The following is a 9,991-nucleotide window of genomic DNA, read 5'->3' on the forward strand; positions in this document are numbered from 1 at the left end:
GAGAGCGTGGCAAGATGTAACCGCCCGGCGATCGATATTGCTATGCGCCCATCTCGCCACGCGCTCGAATTGGGCGGTAGGCCGGCCTAAGACAACGATTTTTAATAATTAATTATTCGTTAACTATTACGAAAATTGCAAAATGGTACAGGACTTTTCCGTTCATCTCGATCCGTTCTACCTTCTCAAAAATTTTGTCGGATATGGAAAGACTCACCCTGTATATGTAAACTATGATCTTTTAAATTGAAATGAAATATAGAGGAAAGTCCTCTATTGTGAGATAGCCTTCTCTAATATCAGATAACAGACTTTCAACATTCAAATCCGATCTTCAGTCACAAATCTTTTATCGCAACGATTACACGATCTAACAATGAATTTTGTAGCAAACAGATTTCACTCCAAGGGCAATAAATTCATGGTGAAACCGACAAACGATGGCTATTAATTTAGCAGAAATCCCGCCATCTCATATTAGAAGTTTCATAATAGGGAACTTTCCTCTGATGTTTAAGTTCAGATTTTTTTTTTTTATTTCATTGCTCGACAATTATGAGTAACCATAGCCTGATAACTTCCCGCGGCGTCGCGTATCAATTGCGACGATACGAGGAGATGAATAAAAGGCTACTATAATTATTCGCACGAGTTTGCACGGGGGATACTGCTATCGCGAGTGTCGTGTCAGAAACTAAGTACGGGCAGAATTTTCCGAAGCCGGACCGGTGAATACAACGAGCATTCTAACACGAATATGCTCTGAAGCACCATAATCAGCCGCCAGGGTGCAAGCTCCGTTGATGCTTGAAACTTAATCCTCCGCGTCGTTATAAGATAACGGCACTCAGCATCGCGTAAACTTCATTGTTCTCGGGATAAGCGCCTGACATAACATCGCCGTTACATCGTCGCGTCTGCATCGCTTCGAGACGATTGCATCGCCCTTAAATAACATCGATCGTTCACGCCGAGCCGATGTCTGATAAATTCATTTACCGTAAGTGGATCGATTAATAGAGCTCTTAAAGAGATGCACCCTCTCTTCGCGACGCGATGAAGGAAGACCAGATTGCTCGCGAAATTACGGAACGGACTGAACCGAAGTCGCTTTTCTTTCTAGCATATTTGTCGATTTACAGAAATATGGCAATAATTTATATAACTTTTTCTTAGGAAATTGTACCAGTGATGAAATGAAAAATGGAATGAAAGAAAACGTCAAGAGTTTTAAAGAAATATGAAAAATAACATTTTTCCTGCTTGATATTATTAAATGAGCACCTTGACAATCATTCATTTAAATAGTTTAATAATAATAATTTTGCTAACCACACCCAACGTTTTATTACTGCCTCAAGTAGCGGAAAAGTCTTGTAAAGTAAAGACGCGCGGCAAGAATTCAAAACAACTGAACTGGAATATAAGATAAGAACGCGGGTAGTGGAAAATGCTCTTCGAAGCAGAGAGGAACACGATGCACATAGAGAACAACATGTACTAAAAATTTAGCAAAAATACGATAATTCATAGACAAGAAATTATGACAGTGATTCCCCTTCGTTTAATAACTAACGAGTAGTAAATTTTAATAAAGTTAGTAAATATATTATGAATTTTATATAATATTGCGTTTAAGAGTATGAAATGTTTTTAACAATAGGAATAATTTCAAGATTTTTTTACTGAAATGGCCACTGTTATTCGTTTATTCAACTTAACTGAATTTTGCAATCTAGACCGGAACTTTCTAAGCAACTTGTAAACCTACGGTCGTAAAGTGCGTAGAAAATTCACGTGTTTAAGCTCGCCGAGACATGCATCATTTAAATTCACAATATCACAAGGTATCCACGAAAAGGTAAAAATGTAAAACGTCGTTTTTCTCGGAGAAATTGGTGTGCCGCGACAAGGGTGCAATCGTCCCTCGAAGCCAGTGCCGTTAAGAAATTCTCTATGGTGACATCACCGTTCGTTGTTATGCTAAAATTAGGAGTCGAGGTGTAGGGCTGGATGGGGAAAAAAGAACCAATTGTGCTTCCTATGAATAAAGGGATGAGAGTCGCGGACGGCCCCTTGGGGGAAATAAAATTTATATCGACAAAAATTTACTTCTCATCCTTTTTCACGTCTCTGTCGCTATTTTATCGCGCGTAGCATAAATTTTCCTACGTTATATAGAAAAGAGCGTATAAGAAACTCGAAAAAAATCTAAGCAAACTGATCGAAGAGGGCGGGGTTTACTTTTTAATTCATATTAAACAGCAGGAGTTCGCTAAATCCTTCGCGGTTGTTTTTCTCTTTCGCGGTCTAAAGTAACCACTTTGCGGGACCTCGCAGCTTTGTCAAATATTCCATTGGCCCAAATACGTTTTGTGAAAAAAGAAAACCACAAAGGCGCGATTGAATTTACCAGTCGAAGGTGTTGGAAGAGCGAAAAGAAAGTCGCGTTATACCGAAGAAAAGAAACGCAAGGCAGAAGAAACCGCGATTCCGCCAGTAATGACTCCCGTATCCCGTTATCTTCGCGCGCACGCACGCGGTGCATACAAGCCGCGAGCCAAACCAAACGCGAAGTTTCGCAATAAGCCCGAGAATCACGCGCGGTAGACACACGGCGCGTATATCCGCGCGTTTTTTCAACGCGTCTATTTGCCCGACAAAAATCCGCTTGGAGTAGACGCGTTGCGAGATATAAAATGTATTCTTCGGATTTACGACGATGAAGAGTAAAAATAAAAAAAAAGAACAGAGAGAGAGAGAGAGAGCGAGAGAGAAACTCGGGCATGATGATACATGCGTGCGTGTCGGCACGAGCGCACACGTATACATATATGGATCAGAGGAAACGGTCGTTTTTGTCAGAATGGGTAAAAAACATTTCCCAGTTCGCGTAGGAGATGCGCTAGAGGCAGAAACAATTTTCGATTCGACGCATGCGAAAATTCATATCGCCACGTTAAAAGAGGGCAGAGAGAAGTCAGTAGGGGGAGAGAGAGAGAGAGAGAGGGAGACTCGCGCGGAATGGCGAATCGACGTGTTTGCAAATGTTCGACGCGTGGCCGCGGCGCCGTGATGGAAGAGAAAAATTGCCTATTTCAGCGTCCAGCATTTTCCCAGGCGCACTACCACCCGCCCCGGTAATCTAGATTGTGGCTTGCATGTCGACGAAATATTCCCGGTGCGTGTACGATGACCGCGGCCATCACTCCCGCCCTTTTCGCCCGCGAAACGCTCGCGGGTTTTGCGAGAGCGGGCGCGGGGGGGACGTGGCCGTTTGGGCGCGATACTTTTTGCCCCCTGCCGCCACTACTTCCTTGGCCGCTTTATACGCTTTCAGCGGCGGATTTATGACAAATTTCTGGGCCGCCCCGGTAATTTTAATCCACGCGGGATCTCGCCGCGCCCGGCGAAAATGTTTGCCGGAAATATTAATGCGCGTTTCGCCCCCGCGTACGTTATCTCGCGTCGCCGGCCGAGCGACGTCATCAATTGTTTCCGCGTAACCGTTACTCAAGAAGTCTTTCACGCACTGACTTGGAAAGTTAGCGTTATATCGCGCGGGAGAAAGTCTAACTTTACTCTCTCGTTAACTTGTATCGCGGTGGTTTTATCATTCGTTTCGCCAAGGGAAAGCTATTCTTCGTACGAGGCCTCCTTCAGCGGGCGTGGGTCCCTACGGAGATGCGTAACTCAATTTATCTCTAAACGGGCCCGTGACGTAACGTCGTTACGCTGTAAACACAGGGCCAGAAAATTCACGAGGGCCGAATCGACCGGTAGATGCATTTGTTGCGGCGCTCGACACGACGGCGGTTTTTATCGGCGCGGATCTTCTTCCGTGTCGCACGCACGGAGGAAAAGGGTTACGATTGCGATATAGTTGAGCGAGCAGGGTAGGAGCCGGGGGTCGATTGCCTGGAAAGTCGGTGAAGTATTAGCATGCTCATGTCACGCGAAGAATGAGCGCCGACTATTTGTACGCCGTTTAAGAGGCTGCCGTACTCTAGAAAATACGATACGGGAGATCGAAATATCGCGATATTTATAATAGCGTTCATGTCAATGCGTCCATAATAAATGATCGTACAACTGTATTTATTAAGACCGGTGTGTAATATTTGATCGCGCGGTTGCACATACTCGACCGATAAGCTTAGCCGAGTTTATTCTTACACGATATTACATTCGTAATGTACGTCAGGAGTACGCTGATCCAGCCAGCAAAAGAATTCTGCAGAGAATGTTCTTATCTATTTCCATCCACGTCCGAGAATCGTGTCAATTTCACGCGAGAATAACTGCTTCAACATAAATTTCATTTAGCGCCTATCTGTTCCAGTTGATAGCAATTAAAGCACGCACCCCTTCTTGCGTGTAAACATGTCATGCTCGTTATCGCGAGCGGGTGCTTCGCTGATACGCGCGGTATCTAACAACCTATCGAATCTGATAAATAAAATATGCGCGCTCTTGTACGTGCGCGCGCGTCAAGAAATCACGTGTTTCTTATCATAAACGTGCGCGCTGACGAGCCCTTCGAGTTACCCGTGAAAAATAATTTCATCATTTCGAAACATCTCGGGGTGGAAAGAGAGAAGGGAGAGATAACGAGAGAAGAATGCTCGTTATCGCAGGGGAGAGCCGAAGTCATACGCGAGTTTGCGCGCGACGCTCCGCGTCGTGAGGTGAAGAGATGAAGAATATTCCGGGAAAACACGTAGCCGTGTGTGTCGGGAAAGGCGCGACGAGAGGCGCGATTTATTGGATGAAATGCAAATTGAATCGTAGTTAGCGAGAGGGTGCCGAGAAACGACGCGAGTAAATCGTGCCAGCTTCACCTCTTTCGATTCTCCCTTTTGTCACGCTCTCTTTCTCTCTCTCTCTCTCCCTTTCTCTCCCTCTCCCCTTTCTCCTCCCCTACGAGGAGCCACCCTTCTCCGCCTCGATTCCGCCGTGTTCTTTCTCCGATAATTCGCACATAAATTCACGACAAATTGAAATAAAAACTGGGTCGATCGAAATGCAATTTACCTGAATGCGCAACGCCCGCGAGAAGGACCGAGGCAGAGATCGTTTACCGCCCGAGAGTCAATCACGCGTGGGCGCAATTTTCCCCGCGCCGCCTCCCCCGCGGTTAATTGCCTACTTTGCATCTGTTTCTGATTTCCGGCAATCCGCGACAATTACCGAATCCGCCGCTCTTCTTTCGGGGAAACGATTCGTGCCCGTATCGCCCGCGCTTCCGCCCATCGCGTACCCCTCGTTGCGTTATTATTTTCGGGGATGCTCACGCGTGGAAATTTATATCGCTCGTTTCGCGGCACGGCGCTTTAAATGGCGAGTCCAAATGGCGCCTTTTATTGCAACATCTGTTAAAAGAATACGCATTATAAATAAATGTCAGTCGCTTTCGTCACAATTTGCATTTTGGGCAAGGGCACTTTTAATGATGGTTATTTGCCGCCGAAAAAATTTGCAAATAAAATTGAAGTTGCTCTCATAAAATTCAAAAAATCTCTCTCTCTCTCTCTCTCCATCTCTCTCAGTGTGTGCCCATCGCCATGATAAATATGCTCCCATCTCTCTTTTTATTTTCCCTTCTCTACACATCGTTATTTTCTCGTTTATACAAATTAAAAGTTTTATGTCGTTGCTTTGATGTGTTTTCCCCATTTGCATTGATTATATGCCAAATGCTTCATTACTACCGCAAAGTTGCCAATGGTATAAAATACTCTGAAGTTAAATCGCGAACTCGTATACGAGAACAGCGTCGATGCAGTACAAGCGCGAATAAGCATAGTGCGAGAATGCCATTTAACTACGACTTCTTCCGAAAAACACTGAAATGCATTTTAGAGTTAAATGTATGTGGAACACGTGTGTGCACAAACTTGTTTCAGTTTCAGTACGGTCGTCGGTTTTTAAATTTAATTTTTGCGTGTAAGTACGTATAGGTCTGAAAATTTGAGCGACGTAATAACGCACGGTTTTCGCGAAAAGTGAATTACAACACAAAAATAAATTATATCATCCCGTGCGATACAAGATTGCGATAAGAATTAATCAAATATTGACATTTGCGCGGTTGAAAACCGTTTTGTCACGCGTGTATAGAATATTTCGACAGCGCGAAAGATTGATTTGCATTTACTGTTTATCGGGGAAAAAGAGTCATTTGTTCGATAAATTTGCTGATGAGTTCAAGTGGACACTTTTTGCAAAGTTAATAAATAAACAAATAAATAAAGGTATGGTAAAATTGTTTCGCAGTAACAGAATCGCGGCAAACCAGGCTATTCTGAAATTGCAAATTCAATACTGCAACGACAGTTATAATAGTTATTATCGTTTTAAACCAACAAACTGTACCAATCGAAGAGCATTAAATCTTAGTATGTGAAAGATACAATATTCAAAAATCTATTTCAATCGTACGGTTATCTTACTCAAAATTAAATAAAATATATTCATATTTAAAGTGATCGCCATCTTCAGTTAATCAAACATATATAATTCAAGGAATAATCACGATTATCGATATGGAATAGATTCGGCAAAAAGTATCTCACAATGTAATTGTTACTGAAACGTGCGCTATACTGGGATCAATTCTCATTAATTAAGGAACTTTGCATCCCGCATCGATTTGTGCTAATATAAAATTGTATAAATGCATTCTTCAGTTAGAAAAAGAAGAACTTTCACATTTCAGAATAGCCGAGAAGGTAGTACGAAACAAAGAAAGAGATAGAAAAGAAAAATTGTACTTTTTTTACGCTTAGTCTCATCGAACCGTAATACGTTGTGCCGTAATATCGGATCGTAAATTAATATTTTGTTAAAACGATGCAAGATCTTGACAACTGAAAAAGCGTTGAATGTTTGTCGAAGAGTCTAGCATACTCAATTAATTGTAATTGTGGTAATTCTATTAGTTTGCCAATGTTTACTGTTTACAAATATTTCCATGTTTCGAATAACTGCACCGGATATTGGTTTATTATTGTACAACTATTAGCTTGCATGTACCCACATTTATTTTCGAACGTAAAATCTATTCTGACTAAGTATTAACCGAATAAAATAGCACGAATAATAGTTCTTAGAATTTAAATCTCTACAAACCAATCAGTGGATTATCAGTGAAAATAGCGAATATCAGTGCTATACTTATAATTGTTTTTAGTGATAGCCCGAGGCGAAAATCTGTGTTATAAAAATGCTCAAAAGATAAGAATAGTATATACTTGAAGCATTTAAATATATTAAAAAGGGCAAGTGCAGCAAGAGCTGCTTTTTCAAGAAATATGACTTTGGTGCACGTTGACGTTTGACAGCAACTCATGAGCCAATCATAATTTGGAGCATTAATTAAGAATATGACGCGGAGCATTTGCAAACGGAAAACAACAAAGAAATTGAACATATGTCGTATTTAATGATGACTCACGTGACTTAGATTTTTGCCTCGGAAATGCACTGGTTGAGAGTAATCGAAATTTGGCCCTTAACTCATTTAACGCTAAAACTGCATATATAGGTTTATTGCGACGCTACTATGGATTGCATTTCTTCCTCTTATTTCCAATGTACCATGTGAAAATTACAACGTACACAGACGACGCGTAGGATGAAAAGTATGCACAGCCAAATATCTCATAAGACGTTTAGCCGGTCTAAACATGATGGTCAGCTAATTTCGATCGCTAGAGACCGCGTGCTTGCGTGATGCCGCTGGCATCTTCACGCTCCACATGTCGAAGGCACGCCACGAGAATTCGCAGACCGAACGGAAATGCACGGATTCGAGCGTACATTCAGGGATCGATATGTCGCATTCCGTTCTAATAACACCGACGGTGCATCGATTCGTCCGACCGATTACTCATTAAAGCTGTTTGCACGGCGACATGTTCCGCGAAAATATCAATTACCAATGGCTCCCCTTTCGGATAGATATGCTGTTTATAAACCGACCGACTAGACATTCCGTATCTAATTGTATGATTTATTCAACGCATACATGCGAAGATCGTCACTCACCTCGTCATTAGGTGCGATGGCTGCATCTCTGTAGAATGCCAATTCACTCCAATCTGCAAGCAAGAACACGGAAATATTATTCTACAATACTGTGACGCGATACCTATTTATTACGAATGCAATGATTCGAAATTGTCTTGCATATCTGAGTTAATCAAACTTCACTTTGTAGCCCATAATTTCACGTTACTTTATTATTCAGTTTCACGTTAACATTTCAAGTTTTAATCTTTAGCAGCAGCAAACCGGGAGTTACGAAATTAATTAATCCCGCATATAAAATGATCGATGGAAAAACAGACATGGTAAAAGTGAGTATTTCTTTAATCACTCCGCGCGAAATCTGACGCTTTGGAATTTAAATTCCTATCAGTTGCAATATCGCCGAGCAAAAACGCAATAAATGACCATGCCAGATGCTGCTCCGTAATAAGAGGCGCATCTTTGTTCCACCGGAAGGAACGCAGGACCCCCCCCCCCTCAATCTAATTCTATTAGCAAGCTGGGACATTCCAATTAACGAATTCTTGCCAACCGAGCCGAATTAACAAATTCTTGCACACAATCTGGCGCCAAATGTCGCCCGACGTAACTGAGCAGCTTGCGATACATTTTAATTAAACATTCGTATTGTTTTTCATATATACGTAAATTCTATCCGTGCTTTTTAATCCTCGTCCTCAACCACTTCAATAATAATGTAAATAATTGTTACGGTAAATTGTAAAAGTGCCATCACAATCAACGTAATAATATTTTCAGCATACGTTTAAAGTAACAGTTTCCTAGAGAAAAGTGAAACTAATAGAGGCAAGTCCCGTATTATGAGATAGGCTCCTAATATGAGACAGCGGAGTTTCTGCTAAATTAATTGGCATCGTTCCACCATGAATTTATTGCCCTCGGAGTAAATTCTACTCGGTGAAAAACTTGATTGTTAGATCGTGTAGTCGTTACGATAAAAGATTTGCGACTGAATCTGGACGTTGAAAACTTACTGTCTCATATTACAATCCTATCGCATAACGGAGGAAATTTCTCTGTATATTAAACATTAAGTTTCCGAAAATTAGAAGATAAATGGTAGCCGTTTAATATGTGTTGTGTAATAAATGATTCAGAGCTTAAAATGCAATGGCATGTAACTATGACAGTAGCAAACTAGGAATATTAATCATGCGAACTTAATATTTTATGAGGTGGAGTATGTTAACTACGTTCCTATTTGAATATGCTACTGTAATGAATTCTAGGTTCCCCGTATGTAAATCGACCGCCGGAAATGTCGATTAACCAATGATACGAGTGCGCTGGTGTGATGAAATTGCCTTCGCCATAAAATTCAATTTGTTCGTCAATTCATGATTATATGAATTATCCGGAACACTTATTTGCGCGCGCAAATTATCGCGGAATGAACATACGTATTAAAGAATGCATTTCCAGGCCATCCGATGCTATCCATTCTTGTATCTTTGGATTATCGTCAAATTTTATCGATAATCAGCAATTATACACGAAAAACCGCTGACCCCGGTAAAACTTTGTGGAAACGATCGTCGCGATCAAAAAAGAACGTGCGCTGTATAAAGTTAAAAGGATTTTGTATGCATGCCTGATGGCTCGTTGAAATGGAACGTTCGATGTAATACAATCGTCGTGTTTGCGCACAGAGTTCCGTGCTCGATTCCCGCATACCCTTCCGCCGCCCATTCGCCCATATTCTCTTCGCCTCCTCGCCTGCTCATCCGTTCTTCAACATCCACACGACTGCGAGAGCGGATCGTGAGATTGAGAATGAAACTTTTACGTCTAACGTATGCCGCTTTTGGTAGATAATAGAGTGGTGGGAACGAAGAAGAGGGAAGAGGAGGAGGAGAAGGAGGGAAAGAAGAAGACGAAGAAGAAGAGGAGGAGGAGGAGGAGGAGGAGGAGGAGGAGG

The 9,991-nt window shown here is 41.8% G+C and overlaps 1 protein-coding gene across 5 annotated transcripts in view; it reads right to left on the reverse strand.

The window, feature by feature from the left end:
- LOC105561116 (putative polypeptide N-acetylgalactosaminyltransferase 9) overlaps positions 1-9,991 on the reverse strand; it is a 250,839-nt gene that overhangs the window by 126,438 nt on the left and 114,410 nt on the right. For all 5 annotated transcript variants that reach the window (XM_012010817.1, XM_012010820.1, XM_012010816.1 and 2 more), the window contains one exon: positions 8,050-8,102. The gene's annotated coding sequence lies outside the window, so the exon portion shown is untranslated. The remainder of the gene's footprint in view (positions 1-8,049; positions 8,103-9,991) is intronic.

The sequence above is a fragment of the Vollenhovia emeryi genome, unplaced genomic scaffold (assembly GCF_000949405.1).
Source record: "Vollenhovia emeryi isolate VEMERY1.0 unplaced genomic scaffold, V.emery_V1.0 DF939211.1, whole genome shotgun sequence".
NCBI lineage: Eukaryota > Metazoa > Arthropoda > Insecta > Hymenoptera > Formicidae > Vollenhovia > Vollenhovia emeryi.